At 41.0% G+C, this 16,333-nt stretch overlaps 1 long non-coding RNA gene across 2 annotated transcripts in view; it reads right to left on the bottom strand.

Moving 5' to 3' along the window:
* The window catches only part of LOC115650406, a 67,078-nt gene that overhangs the window by 43,947 nt on the left and 6,798 nt on the right, over nt 1–16,333 (bottom strand). For both annotated transcript variants that reach the window (XR_004000083.1, XR_004000082.1), the window contains exons 2-6: nt 14,371–14,641; nt 12,624–12,758; nt 3,803–3,940; nt 2,222–2,408; nt 1,305–1,384 (exon numbers count right to left, since the gene is read on the bottom strand). This is a non-coding gene — a long non-coding RNA (uncharacterized LOC115650406). The remainder of the gene's footprint in view (nt 1–1,304; nt 1,385–2,221; nt 2,409–3,802; nt 3,941–12,623; nt 12,759–14,370; nt 14,642–16,333) is intronic.

Below are 16,333 nucleotides of genomic sequence, written 5' to 3'. Positions count from 1 at the left end.
GTCCACTTTTGTATGTGAAAAACGTTTTGTTTTGGTGCCCTGAGCACCTAAAAGCGTAGCGACTTCACACACAATGGGCAATTTGTGTCTTTAATGCCACAGTCCAAAGTAGGGGATGGTGCAGAGCCACCTCATTCCAGCAAGAGCATCAGAGATTGGGCCTCAGAAAAGCCTATTCTTTCCTGTAAGTTGTGCCTTTGTTATTGGGCTATTAGTAGTGCAGGGTCCACTCCCAGTGTAAGCCAATGTCCTTGGGTAGGGTGGGGGGTTAGATCACACCTACAGCAGCCCAGCATGTGATTTTCATAATTAAGTATTTTACTTCCCTTGCTCATAATGAAAATCTGTTTTCTTATGCAGTGTCTCATCCCCCACTTCATTGCCTGCATGGGTGCAGATATAACCACACTTGTTATAACCACACTTGTTTGCACAGAAGTTATCCTACTTTGGTTGGTTGCTCATTAGTGGTGGGGTTGCTGGCATGGTTCTAACTAGAAAAAAGGTCAGTGAAATAATCTCTTTAGAAAAGTCACAGGTAAAGAATCAATGGCCTCTGCAAACATATTTAAAACAAAAGAGATGAAATAGGTTACAGGTTGGGTCCCTCAAACTTTGCCTTTGTTCCTTTTGTCTATTTTGGACTGGGATTAAGGGTGACCTGCACAGGAAAAGAAATTGGGCTTGTGTGTCTTTTAAGGAGGTCTGAAAGTTTTTCATGATGGTTCTTTACAACACTGAGATGAATTATTTCTAATGTAAGGGACAAATCCTCAACTGGCATAAATTGTCACAGCTCCACTGAAGTCACAAGAATCTGTCCCTACAACTCTATGGAAACTGGAGTGTAATTGGAGAACAAGTGAAATTATGGTATCACAAGTGACAGACTGATTCTTGGCCCCATAGAAGTCCCTTTGTACTATAGCAGCAGTGCAAAGGACCCTTAAATCCTAAATGGACAGTTGAAGGAAACCTCAACTTTTGTAGCCCCTCCTGCCAATCCAGGTCTGCTCCAAAGATTCCATGGGGCCACTACAGATGAGAATACATTAAAAGGATCTATAAGATGTTCTAACTTGTACTAAAGACCAGCTGAGACCTTGGCTAGCCCCAGGATCAAGGGAGGTGGTTTATAGACACCTTTGTCTTCTTATTTCTTGGCACATTTGAGCTTTCATAGCAAGAGCTTAGCTGAGAGGGGAGGGGAAGGGAGTTTTAGGTTGTTTAGAATTTTGGCAATACCCATTGAACTGACCTAATGAACATTTTGGGGAAAATATGCATTTGTTTACAATACATACACACTAGGATCTGCAGGAGTTCCTCCAGCTATACCCAGGGCGATGAGATTTGACATTTCTAATATTGTTTCTTCTGCTTCCTTTAAAAAAAAATTTAAACAAAATCTTTCAGGACTTTAGATATTATAAACAAAAGGGCTAAAGCCCAAATATTAAAAATCTTTGCAAAGCAAGCTTAAAAACAGGACTCAAGCAATTTTATTCTCTCCTCCTACTCCCAGTTGAGCTGTCATAGATCCCAAGCCCATTTATTTGAGCTTTGAAAAAGATGGGAAGGTTTGACCCAATACATCATTACTATTTTAGTTAGCAAATCTAAAGCTGACCATACTAGTACACATATTCAGTTTAATAGTTTAATCTGTTTAATAGTTTAAGCTTCTAATTAATCATATGAAGTCTGAGATGTGATGTCATACTGACTGATTTAATGTTTTAAAAAGACATGGCATAACAAGATTTAACCTGAATGAAAATACAAAGGCCTTTCTTTTCAGCCACATTTTTGCAGAGCTTGATACATAGAGTGATTCCTTGTAATTACCAAGGATAAGTAGGTCTTTGCAATGTTGTTTCCTTAAATGTATGACAGGTTCAAACTGCCAGCATTATAATACCATACATCTACATCATGTTAAAATGACATTCCCATCTATTTAAGAAACAAACTGATAGGGGATTTAAAACCTTTTGAATTTTGATTAGAATATGTAGTTAATTATAAAATTTTTACATAGTGAAAAAATAAAGCAATATTGCTTTGTTACTTCTAATATCTATTTGACTTTAATTGACACTGCTCCCAAACATTCAATATACCTGTATTTGTGCTTAGTAAAGAATTTTTTAATTTATGAATAATCCGCTTTTTACAACATTACACACAGTAGTCTCTGACCTGCTGTCATGTAACTTACCTTCTTATGGAAGAGTTTCATATAGAAGAGAAACACATTTAATATAAAATGTTCTTTATTAAATGTGAAGGGCCCAATCCTCCTTGCACTTAGTCTTGATTTAATCAGTGTAATGCCCTTGAAATAATGAAATTACATCCACCAGTGAAACCTGCTGTAGGCAAGACGAGAATCTGGTCCACAATATCTATTTTGAGCAGACAGAAAGCAAGTGTAAACAGCAAGTCAGGATAGAGTTCAAAGCAAATCACATAATCAAAAGATTCCTTGCAGTAATAAGCACTACAGCTGGGAGAAACTGTTTGCAGAATCAGGTCATTAGAAACTTAGGGTTGGACCAAAACCCATACAAACCCAAGGTAAGAAAGAGGCAGCATGTAGCTTGGAGTCTCAGAATCTGATTCCCCTTTGCCCTCAGGGGGCATGGATCTATGCCAGCCATTTCACTGACGCAGATCACATCCCCCACTGTGTTGGCTCTGATGCACTGGCGGGGACCATTGGCGAGAGACACAGTGAGATCCAAGGCTCTGCCCTTTTCCTCCCTCCCCCCATCTGTGCAGAAAGGATGCAGTTGCCTGGCAGTAACTGCTCTTCTCTCCCCCTAGCACCAGCAAAGAGAGAGGCTAAGCCCATGCAGGAGAGAAAGGCCATGTCTACACTACAGGCGCTGCAGTAGCACAGCTATGGTGCTGCAGCTATGCTCCTGTAGACGCTGCCTGCAGCAACTGCCTGGGGTTTTCCCCTGCGTTTGGTAATCCACCTCTCAGAGCAGTAGTAGCTAGGTCAGTGAAAGAATTCTTCCATCGACTTGGTTGCATCTGCACTGGGACTTAGGTTTGCATAGCTATGGTGCTCAGGTGGTTTGAGCTACCCCTGAGTGCCATAACTATGTTGACCTAACTTTTAAGTGTAGGCCAGGCCTAAGGAGCTCCTTCTCCCCATTACTCCCCAGGACAGGTATGCAGCAGGGCTTGTGACTGAGTCCTAAGCAAGGGTCTTAATCCTATTTAACTCTTTCGGTTAGGCATGTGATTGTACAGGAAGTAGTTACACAGTTACAACCCCTGCTGTACGGACGCAGTGATACTGATAGAAAAAGTGCTTATCATTTAGCTAATTCCCATCAGGGTATAGGAGTAAGCTATACTGATATAAACACTGATGTTCTGATATAACTGCATCTATAGGAAAGGGATGTACTAGTGTAACTATATTGGTTTCTACACAGATACAGTTAAAATGGTACCAAAAAAAAAAACTTTAGACAAGCTCTTATAAGCTGTCTCCCCCACAAATTACCTTCCAGCATGTACAATAGATGTGTTGTGTCCAAGCTTTTCAGCTTTAAGACTGAAAATATTTCAAAAAGGTCAAGGGTCCACAATCAGCTTCCCTAGGCTTAAGTAGAAGGAATCAAGCTCCCGTCCTGCTCTCCTTATGGGAGTCCGACAGCTTTTCAGGGAAGGCTAATTTCTCCTCCCATCCCTGTGATGCAAAAGGCTGCCTGTGGGGGGGTACTGCTGAGTGGTTGCAGTAGGGAAGAAACAAACAGGTGCTTAGAGCACACCCAATTCACACCTAGGACTGCTCGAAAGACCCACTGCCCTTCCATGATGACAGACTGATCCAGACAATTCAGGTTAAAAGCTGTTCCTGGAGTTGTGCCCTCCATGTGTTCAATTTGTAATCAAAACAGATTTTCTTCTTACCGGGTGCCTTTGGAATGCACAATTTAGAGCTTCAGAATCCACAGGCTGGACCCCACTGCAACAGAACTTAATTTTTGGGACCCTTCTTGCATTCACATAACTGCATTTGCTACTGTAGATCAAAATGTGCACTGGACTCTGAACAATTAAACAATGCACTGGAACTATCCTTTTAAAACCTGCAAGTGACCTGTGCCACATGCTGATGGACACAAACTATTTAGTCAATGCTGCTAGATATGGTGAATCAAATTTATTGGTGCCAGCCATCATAATCTGATAATACATTTTGTTATGCTCTAGCTTATCCCATCTTTATTGATAGTCTTAGTTCAATTGCACCCTTTGTATAATCCAGGCCACATACTGTTTTACATTCAGGGTCCCAGTATTAAGATAGTTAGTCAGGAAAAGTAAGTGAAGTCATAGACTCATAGGTCAGAAGGGACGAATCTGATCATCTAGTCTGACCTCCTGCACAAGGCAGGCCACAGAACCCCACCCATCCAATTTTATAACAACCCCTATCCCAGGACCAAGTTATTGAAATCCTCAAAATTGATTTGAAGACTTCAAGCTGCAGAGAAACCACCAGCAAGCGACCCGTGCCCCACGCTGCAGGGGAAGGCGAAAAACCTCCAGGGCCTCTGCCAATCCACCCTGGAGGAAAATTCCTTCCCGACCCCAAATATGGCGATCAGCTAAACCCTGAGCATGTGGGCAAGACTCACCAGCCAGCACCCAAGAAGGAATTCTCTGCAGTAACTCAGTTCCCATTCCATCCAACATCTCCCCGCAGACCATTGAGCAGACCTATCTGGTGGTAATCCAAGATCAATTGCCCAAATTAATGATCCTATCGTAACATCCCCTCCATATACTTATCAAGCTTTGTCTTAAAGCCAGGAAAGTCTTTTGCCCCCACTACTTCCCTCGGAAGGCTGTTCCAGAACTTCACTCCCCTAATGGTTAGAAACCTTCGTCTAATTTCAAGTCTAAACTTCCTAATATCCAGTTTATACCCATTCGTCCTCGTGCCTACATTAGTACTAAACTTAAATAATTCCTCTCCCTCCCTAACATTAACCCCCCTGATATATTTATATAGAGCAAGCATATCCCCCCGCAGCCTTCTTTTGGCCAGGCTAAACAAGCCAAGCTCTTTGAGTCTCCTTTCATAAGGCAGTTTTTCCATTCCTCGGATCATCCTTGTAGCCCGTCTCTGAACCTGTTCCAGTTTGAATTCATCCTTCTTGAACATGGGACACCAGAACTGCACACAGTATTCCAGATGGGGTCTCTCCAACGCCTTGTATAACGGTACTAACACCTCCTTATCCTTGCAGGAAATACCCCGCCTGATGCATCCCAAAATCGCATTTGCTTTTTTAACAGTAGGACTTTTACCTGAATGAAGAGTGTAGAGCCAGTCCTGAGTTTGATAAATTTATGGAGGGGATGGTATGATAGACTGCCTACAATGGCACATAGCCAATCTGTGACAGCAAATATCTCCTACGGTCAATAATTTCCCCCCAGGTCGGACTGGCAGGGACTGTGGTGTTTTTTTGCCTTCCTCTGCAGCATGGGTCACTTGCAGGTTTTAACTAGTGTAAATGGTGGATTATCTGAAACTTAATCTTGAAATCGTGATCTAATGATTTCAAGTAGCTCAGCCAGAGGTTAGGGGTCTACTACAGGCATTGGTGGGTAAGGTTCTGTGGCCTGCAATTTGCAGGAGGTCAGATGATGATTATGTTGGTCCCTGCTGGCCTTAAAATTTATGAGTAGATATCAAATCACTTTACAATGGAGGCTAATATCTCAGATACAGATGGGGAAACTGAGGGCCATAGCAGTGAAGTGACTTGTCTGAGGTCACCTAGCAGGCCAGAAATAGAATCCCAGTCTCTTGAATCTCAGTTCCATATTCTATCCACTAGCCACACTGCCTCCAAACTGCTTGGGGCTTGATCTCAAAGTTTTAGGGCTTAATTTTGCAGGAGGTTCAGTTCAAAAAGACATCTGTCAAACTGAGCAAACCAGTATGAAATTGTTGAGGCTGTGAAAAAAATAACTAAGATTTTTTAGTCCCTTTTCAAAGTACAACATTGAACAGTATCAGCATCCTCCCCCTATGCACACATACTACTTACACTTAGCAAAGACCAAAACTACACACTGTAGGACAGAAATTAAATCCATTCTGCTGATGCATGACTGGAGGATTTCTAGAGGAAGTTATTCCATGATGTGAGTAATGTCAATATAGCCATTTGGTGCAGCATATTTTTCCTAATCATACAGTGAATTCACTGGAAGTGAAATACAGCCCACCTACTTAGACCATCCCAACCCCACTTGGATAGAAAAAGTAGTTTTACTAGGAGGCTTATTGCCATTGTATTACAGTTATCCTTCCGCCACCACCATGTGCCATACGCCTATTCACATCACTTTCACAGCACGCTCTGTTTCAAGTCCTGCAGCTCAAATCTCTCTGAAATGGCATTGCCACCCCCAAAAGTTGGTTTTCCTTTGCCTTCCGCCACAACTCTGACAAGCTCTTATGCTTTCCTTTTCTTTGTAAGTGCTTCCAAGATGAGCACAATGATAGAAAATAATTACATGGAATGAAATAACAAATAAATATTTTGCCTAAGGGGAGAAATTAAGTGAAATCTGCAAAATGTGCATTCATACCACACCTTAAAGAGCTTGTGACAGCAATGAATTCATTTTATACTTACTTTACAGTATACCAATTGTGAGTAGACCCAAAAAAGACAGCATTTTAAAATCACTCTAAACAGAGGTAGTCCTTTAAGGTGATAATACAATGAACAGATGAGATTTAAATTACAGTGGTAAAAATTATTAAACTTTATACCAACATATGTTGGCCTTCAAAAGGGGTTAGTTACTCTTGGCACAGTAAGCTAATACAATGCCTTTTACCCCTCAGCTATATCAGAGGTTCTCTTAAATGTAGGTGGGAAATATTTTAATGCCATGTCATCTGTCACCTGAGGAATTCAAATATTTATTAAATAAGCTTCACAACACTCTTGTGAAACAGGCACTTTCTCTTGTATAAATGGTGTGATACAGCATGGCCAGAAGGCAGCAGAAGAGGGTTAGAAGGGAGTCTTATTCCTACAAACAGATGCCTCGGAGGTAGGGCTAGGAGCCGTCCTTTCCCAGATGGTCGGGGAGGAGGAATACACAATCTTGTACCTCAGCCAGAAATTCCTCCCCAGGGAACAGAAGTACACTGTTGAAAAGGATTATCTGGCGGTAAAATGGGTTATGGAGACACTCCGCTACTATCTACTGGGGCAACGGTTTACCCTTATGACAGACCACGCCCCGCTCCAGTGGATGCACAGAAACAAGGAGAAGAGCGCACGAGTGACTAGGTGGTTCCTCTCCCTGCAGCCCTTCCATTTCCTGGTACAGCATAGGGCTGGAAGCCAACATGGCAATGCTGATGGCCTATCGCGACAACATTGCCTCTCGTCCCAAGTAGCCCAGCCCCATGGTGTTGAGCTGGGGGCGGGGGGGGGGGGAGATATGTGATACAGCATGGCCAGAGAGCAGCAGGAGAGGGTTAGAAGGGAGCCTTATTCCCTGTAAGGGGAAGAAAGTTTACTATAGATTAGAGCACCTGAAGCCAATTAGAGCACCTGAAGCCAGTCACATGATAAAAACTCTTGCTTCAATCAGACAATGTGGGAGTTGGAGCAGAGAGGAATTGGTGCTGGAGCAGAGAACAGTTTGGAGAAGTGCTGCAGTGAGCTAAGAAGTCCAAGACGCTAGGTAAAGGGGCACCTGGCTTGTACAGAGTGAGGGCAGGAAGCCCCCCACAAGCTGAAGGGCAGGAGAGGGAAGTAGCCCAGGGGAAGGAAGTGTCAGTTCAAGTGGTTTACCACTATCCTCAGGGCCCCTGGCCTGGGACCTGGAGTAGAGGGCAGGCCCAGGTCCCTCCCTCTCCACTCCCCTCCTGTAGGACACTAGTGGGGCAGTTAACATTCTACTGCAGGGACAAGAAATGGTGCCCTGAACCCTCCCCAAAGAAGAGAAAGCGCGAGACCCATCAAAATAGTGCCTGCAATTTGTCACAATGGATAAAATGAAGACCTGAGGTTTAGTGCTTTTCTCCAGATGATACAATAAGTCAATGGCAGAGCTGGTGGTTGAAGAGTTTGTACAGTACTTATACTCTCCTGCTCTAGCCATAAGACCACACATGCTCCCCAGCCCACAAAAATGTACATGCAGCACAAAAATATACATTCAGAGGAAAGGAACATTAAAAACATTTTTTCTTGTTAAACTTGTGTTTTCTATAGCTAACTTATATCAGACCAGGAAAACTGAATGCTACGCATGGAGATTTCAGGGTTCAGATCGCAATCAGACAGTCAATTTTTAATCTCAGGGTCACATGATTGTCATCAGAATCCCCAATTTATCTATCACCTCTAACAGGACACTGATAACTTAAAAGTCACACTTCTGTCAATGTTTAATAGTAGTGTCACTATACAACCTACAAGTAAATGCAAGAAGGCATTGGAGAATCCCCCCCAGTATGATTACTTTAATCATATGGCATTACTTTGGGTATATTCAGGATCACTGTTTTCCCCTTGAACACAGCTGCACCTACTCTACAGCATCCCCTTCTGACCTCAGATGATTCTGCAGAACCCAGCCTTAATTTTCCTTCACCCAGGAAATCCTTAATATGCCCACCAAGGCCTGAGTCACATAACACTTTCCCTTCCTGAGGACTAGTTTTCTCATCTACAACAGCTTCAAACAGTCTCTTTCAGCCCAGTCTCCCATTGGGCACAGTCCTTCCTTTCTGAGTTCTGTCTATTTTGCAACTTCTAACACAATGTTTCTTGTTTAAGCTTTGGTTTCAATTGTCCCCAGCTAAACACAGGATTTCAGACCCACCCAGCTGCTCCATATTGTCTCCCCCCTTGAAGTCATGTAGGGTTACTCAGACCTCTCATCATGGGCCTAGACACTCAGGCTGCTCCTTTGTGAGGGCTTCCTCAACTGCTTCCCTCCGGAGCTCAGACTCAGCTGCTTCTCCATCCTCTCAGGAACTCTTCCTCCAGCTTTAGCCAGTCTCCTACTCCTCTGGACTGTCTTTTTCCAAGAGCTCAGTGCCTTCCAGTTCTCTATTTCCTGCCCTTATGAAGCCCAGGCACCTTTCTTTCCACTCAATCAGCAGATAGTTGGTCACAGGTGCCTTCTCTTTCAATCAATAAGGCCTGTGATACCCTTGTGTAATCAGTTAATTAGTTTGCCCTTGTGCTTGTCTGGGTCTTTCACAAATAGCAGAAGAGAAAACAAGGATTTTTTAAAAAGTAGCAACATGTGGTTTTAAAACTACAGGGAGAAATAGAGGACTCTGTTAATGACTTACTATAGCACCATGGGCAACTCACTTAATCTTCTCTATTTCTCTGTTTACAAAATGGCCACAATACTTACCCAAAGGATATCACTAGGATGTTATGTGAGGTTTCATTAGTGTCTGTCAATGGCTTTGAAATCCTAGTAAGAAAGATGCTATAAAAGGTCAAAGTATTACTATAAATGTTGGATAGACTCACACAAATTTAGGTCAATTTCATCTATGTGCAGAGGGTCTAGGACCTCAAAATAGGGTTTAAGTGGGATTAAAGTGGTACATAAACCTTGTGTGGGTCCTCTAAACAAGGGTAATTTCACCTAGAGCACTTAAAAGCAACACCAAGATGAGTCTGCCACAACAGGTTTATGGATGTGTCGGTCTATTGAGAGGATGAAACATTCTGTTACTCCAGGCGCTACTAAGACAAACAGGAAATCCAGCTGTCCACTGACGCAGACTGGTCAGAGGGCTACTCATTGAAAAAACAACCACCTAGTAAATCTTGACTTCAGCGGTCATAAGGGCATCTCTCCAAGACACCAAAGCTCACCCCTATTCCTGGGACTGCGTTGTTCCTCTGCTATGAATAAGGACAGACATAAGAATCAGCCTCAGTAATAGATGTGCAACAATATACCTACTGCAAAACATTTTTTGAACCAGTTGTACATGTATGCATGACATGTCATCTGAATGTTCCAATAAAGCTGTAATCTCTCTAGAAATAGTGAAGTCTCAAAGAACAATGAACACAAGGCTGATCCACATTTGTTTTCTAATGAGGCAGATACTGTACAGTAAATCACAGCTTGATTTCACAGTTAATGCTGCAGCATCCAAATTCAAATCTATGAAAAATTAAACTAAAACTTGCTCCCAGATTAAGGTATATTTGGACTCTCCCTTCCTGGTTGCAGAGATCCCCCCTACCAGTGCAGGTCTGCAGCAAAAGAGAGTAGACTAGCTTCCAGGGGACCACACAGCTCTAAGCTATGTCTGTGTGCCTCTGAGGGCTGGACATAGATAGAGATGGTGCCATGCTAGAGGCCACACCGTAGCAAGAATCATTTGGTTCTCCTCCAGTGGTGGGGTTCCTTTAGGGGTATACATGGGCAACTTTAGCATGTGGTTGAAGCAGCCTCTGTAGAACAGCGCTGTAGCCAGTCTCTGGATCTGGGATTTGTTTTTCCATCTACTAAACAAGTGCTTTGCCTACCTGATACAAAGTACCAGGAAATATTGCATCCCCACCTTCTAACTACTGAGTGTCCTAATTGGACATTTTCAAAATGGAAGTTATAACTTCCTATATCACTTTTAGAAAAAAAGGCACTTCTGAATAACTGTAGTATCTTTCCTAAGATAATTATTCTCAGTAAAATTGGTTTCAATATACAAAGCTAGGTATGAGCGCGCAAAACAAAATGGCTGTCATTTGGCTGTACAGTCACTACACTACTGATCTCTAACACATTTTTATTTCTATCATGATAATGCTCAAGAACTGGGCCCTAATGGGCTAGACATTGTACAAAATACAAAGGCAAATATGCTGTATTATTGTGAAGTGTTTTAAGATATCCAGATAATTAAAAAAACCACATTAAATGACTCTGTTTTAGGATAGTAGTTCAGGTATTTGGTACAGACTTAGCTGCGGTTATTTTTTCTTATGCTGGAGTTAGTCGGCTATGTGCAATAGGCTGCAATGATCTGCAGCAATTTCAGAATAAATTTGGAGTACAGTCTCATCTTGATAAATGGAACGTATGGACATTATGTACTGCACCTAAATCCTTGTGTAATGAAAGGAAAATATACCTCAAAGTTGCATATAAAAATTAATCTGTCTATATATTCTCACACAAGCTCAGAGTAATTTTTGTTTTTAATGTAACTGGCGCACCCTTGCTATATAATAAATCTTACATAAACCTAGACAGTAGGATTAAAGGATAAAAGTAACTAATGCTTAGATACAGATTGTTTGATGACTTAAAAAAAAACAAAAATAAAAAAACAAAGCCACCACATTCTCTTTAATTTTCCAACATGTTCATAATATATAAATGTATAAGGCAGTGGCCCCCAACGCGGTGCCCGTGGGTGCCATGGCGCCCGCCGGGGCATCTATGTGCGCCCATGTACTGGCTGGCAGACAAGCATCCACCGAAATGCCACCGAAAAGCGGTGCCATCAAGAGGCATCGCCACTGAAATGCCACTTATTTTTGGCAGCATTTCAGCAGCGACGCCTCTTAACGTTGCTGCTTTGTGGCAGCATTTCTGCAGATGCTTGTCCACCAGCTATGGTTCTTAGTGGTTTGTCATCCAGCGCTCGCCACCCAGAAAAGATTGGGACCACTGGCATAGGGTCTTTTGTATATGTATTGTGACAAAGCTCTGTCCTTGTCTCCATGGGTCCTGCATTTTCTGACAGATTTCGCTAGCCTCAGAGGCTCACTGTGACCCTCCACTTAACCCTTCTCTCTCTAGAGACAAGGGTCACAGCCTACTGAGCCATTTTCATCATAAGCCAGTGAGGGAGGTGAGGAGAAGCTATCCTCCCTTGCACAGTCTCTGTTTCCCAGTCTCAGTGATTAATCAGGGGGGCAAAGAGGGGGAGCCTAGGCCCACCCTCTACTCCAGGCTCCAGCCCAGTGACCCTAATAATATCAGCTGTGGTAGCTGACCTTTTAGGAACAGGACACATACAATTCCCTGGGCTACTTCTCCACAGCAACCCCCCACTTCCACAAGCTCCACTTCACCCTTACCTCAGGGCCTCCTTCCTTGTGCCTGATATGGGGTGTACAGCTCAGTCTCTCCAACAGCACAACTTCTCACCGCTCCTGACATGCACACCCACCTGACTAACTGGGAGGCTTTTAAATAGTTTCAGTCAGCCCCGATTGGCTTTAGGTGTCCCAATCAACGTAGCATCCTCCCTGCTTTCTGGAAAGATCTTCATTGGCCCCAGGTGTCTTAATTGACCTGGAGCAGCTGCCATTTACTTATCCTGGTACCAGGGATTTGTTTAACCTGGGGCTAATATATCTATCTCCCATTACTTTTCTATAGCCATCTTGCCTTGCCCCATCACAGTATGTATATTGGTCATTGAAGGTTAATTTTTCTACCCATAGAACAATAGTGTTCCATTTTAAACACAAATATATACTACTTGAATTATATAGTCACAAAACGTTGATAAAAAATTCATACACATACGTATTCTTGTAACAAAATGAATATACCAGTTCTCAGAATTCCAGTATTAAAATCCACTGGTGATTGTGTAGTTGTACTTCTTGTACCAGGATATCTTCCTCCAAAACCTCACTGATTTTTAGATTCTTAAAGCTGATTTTGTGTTTTTTCCTTACTGTTTGCTAGAAAAAATAATTACAAAATAGTTAGTGGTGCATGAAGATAGATGTTACCTGTAAATGGTTACTGCTAGAGGTTTTGATATTGCAGTCTTTGGCATACAAAATGGATTTCAGTGGATATTATATAGTTACAGTTGATACTGTTCATTTATTGAATTTGTCAAATTTCATTACAACGCATTTGGAAAATGCACAGATATGTCATTTGTTATGTTAGTATACCAGGAAAGACGATATTCCCCAGTATATAACAAGTTACAAAGCACCGTGTTCAGGAAATACATTTACAGCTGGGACTGGTAAACAAAAGACAAAGCAGTGAAAAATTCTGAAGCCAGAATGTACACTGAGAAATAGTGCAATGTGATCGGCACTTTCATGTTAATCTGATTCAAAACACAGTGGTTGCGATTCTTATAAAGAGAGATACTTCTTAGGGATCATGTTAAGGATTTATAAACTTTACCATCAGAAAATTTCATAGACTTTCTTTTTAATTTTAGAACAAGTCCCTTTTGTTAAAGTGCCAGGAAAATGTCTAGTGTCTTGCTTAGGTTCTCATATCCTTGATTACTTTTTGGAAATCATAGATTTAATCTATGTTTTGCAATGTAAAAGTGAATTTGGCTGCTATATTAGCCTATCACTGCACTGGCCAAGCTTCAAATTCATACGTGCTTCTTTATCCTACTGTGAAAAACTTCCCCAAAAGCCTGCTGCATGTATATGCTTATATTCATCTTCCCCTGATGTTGTCCTCTCCTCATATGCTCAAAGAATCTTCATTTGAGCCTTTGAACTTTCTTTTAATCCTTAACACCCTATCTCATTCAAAGTAGCATTTTAATTGATAGGAACTCAAATTAGGATGGTCAGTAAGTTCCAAGGATTTAAGGCAGACATTTTCACAAAGATAAAATTGTGCTTTGTCCACTTTTAGTCTCAGATTTCCATATGAAAAACTATTTTTGTTACTAAATTTTCTCCTTTAAGGCCTAGGCCCGTATCATGACTGAGACAGTAAGCTGTATGGTCTAGATGTCTAGAGAGTCTGATATTACAATTTGAAAAGAACTAAGGCTTTTAATAAATTGCCTAGAAAGACTATTTGTGACCTTCAGGGAACAGTGTAATGAGGAAGTGATCCTGCTCAGAAATGATCAAAAATGGACTAAGATCTGCAACACAGCCTGAGTCAGGAAACTCAGGTCCTAGTGCCCAAAAGTTGCAGAGCTCGTTCCACAATGGGCATGGCAGCTTCCAGAGCTTTCTTTCAAAATGTTACTGGCAGAAGTTTGTGAGGCTACAAACTGGAGTCCAATTCAAACATTTATAAAGCCTTGGCACATAGGGTGGGATTTCTCCTATTTCCTTGACACGTAAGGTGGGATTTTTCAAAAATGTTCACTATTGGCCTAATTCTGCTTCCACCCGTGTCAAAGGGCGTTTTACCTTACTCTGAACATTTTAAAAAATCCCACCAAAGACTTGATCTAATGCTAGATTTGTAAGACTAATATCCCTGTTTTATTAGCCCTCTTCATGAAGTTTTCTGTTTGCTAATTTCCTTCTACAGAAGCAATTCGATGAGAAAGAAAGGTTAGTTACTTACTTCAAATCTATTGCCTCTGCAGATTCACACTGACCCTTCTGTTTTCTTCAGAATATCGTTGGTTGGAAGACAGCAGTGGAAAGAGCTGAGGAACATCTTTCTTTATATCCTTTTTGAAAACACTCCATCCAAGGTCAGACCTTCTAAAAGTCACTACTGTGAAAGTTTCTTACACCTGCAAGCCCAATTTCAAGACTCCTCAAGTGTGGATCTGAAGAGACAACATTCTCCCATAACTCAGAGAGAGTCAGATACTATGGTGATCTGTGTGCTATAAGTAGATAGATTAGACAGATGTGAGGTAACTTTACTATATACGATCAACTTTTAAAAAATAGTGTGTAATACTTTATAAAAGAATTTGGATGTTAGAAAATATGAAAACTAATTCAAAAGCACTCTTTCTTAAAGACAAGATTAGTCAACATAGGCTCTCTTATAAAAAATAATCACTTTGCATCTATGCACCTTTGCATCTATGCACTTTGCATCTATGCACCTTTCACCCAAAGGACCTTACAGTGCCTTACAGTCAGTCTATACTGACTGTAAAGAGTTTGGTTAATGTGGATGACCATTCAACACTGATATGTAGCCATCAGTGGGCTGGAATGTGGCAATAGTTTTTTGCCATGATCACCACACTGCCAACGTCAAAATTTTATCTTATTGAAAAGATAGGACCAGTAGAAACATGTTGTCTTCAGCCAATATGCTGGGGAATTGATTTAGTATTAATTCAGAGAAGAGCTACATACGAAAGTCAAGTACTGACTAGGTTCAACACAACCTAGCTTTTGAGATCTCATGAGAGTTCATGAAGTTGTTTAGCTTTCTGCATAGTGTATCTACTACCAAAATAATAGGCATTTATTTAACAAATGAATAGAAAAATATAATTACCCTAGCATAACTCATTAAGGTGAAGGGAGAAAGACATTTTACAAGAAGTGGATAATACCCACTTACATAAAGGCCATTTCTTTTGCAAACAGTCAAGGAACAGAGCAGTGAACTTGCCTAGGAACACCTAGCATACAATACTTTACATACTGTTGACTGAGGAGTGAATAGAATCACAAATGACAAGAAAAAAGCATTAGAAAGATAATCCTCACTGAAATGTTTTTATTATGTTTATATAGGCATGAGCACTGTGCACAAAAACCCTTTCAGTGAGGTAAGAAACTGTCTTCCCTCTGATATAACAACTCACTTTTTCAGTGTTTGGGCACAAAGCAACAATGCTAAAACAGGATCATGTGACAAATGATTAACCTTTTACATTTGCTATTTCTTGCTTCCTTTTCTTAAATCTCTCTGGTTTTTGACAGATTCATTGAACAGCAGGATTACTTGTCTCAAAGAACTATGTTGTTATTATTCATAAGCAGCACACGATTTTAATTTTTATATCAATAGGCTATTTAATTGTGATGAACAAGTAAAAGCACTTTCCCCAGTGGGATACAAATGATGAAATTCTGTAAGTACAGTAGTGAAAAGAGAGTATTCCTTTGTATATTACATTTTATATTTGCTTTTTTATTATGTGCTAGTCCTATAATTGCTCTATTTTTAAAATTTTTGATTTTTCAAAGTATTCTGAAAGAAAATACAGATCTCTTTTCCTTCCACATAATTATTACATTAAAAAAATACTTCCTACTAGCATAGAAGTTCGGTAGTGGGAAGCTATTGACATTTGTCTCAAATAACTGCTTACAATTGTGCCTCTGTGTGCAGCTATTCTCTGTTCTTCTGTACTTTCACATGTTTTGCCCTGGTCCCCAAGATAATGCCCAAGTACTTTTGTATGTTCTTTGATGAGATTTTTTCTGTAGTTCTTGTTACATATGGCTCAAATGACAAAACACAGAAATCCCCAAGAGAATGTCTACAGTTTTTTACACAATACACAGCGTAAAAGTGCAAGTGCAGATATATCAGTTTCAGTTTTCCA

Source organism: Gopherus evgoodei, chromosome 4 (assembly GCF_007399415.2).
Source record: "Gopherus evgoodei ecotype Sinaloan lineage chromosome 4, rGopEvg1_v1.p, whole genome shotgun sequence".
NCBI classification, from domain to species: domain Eukaryota; kingdom Metazoa; phylum Chordata; order Testudines; family Testudinidae; genus Gopherus; species Gopherus evgoodei.
Note: the sequence above shows the minus strand (reverse complement) of the source record. Positions and strands in the feature narration are given on the sequence as shown.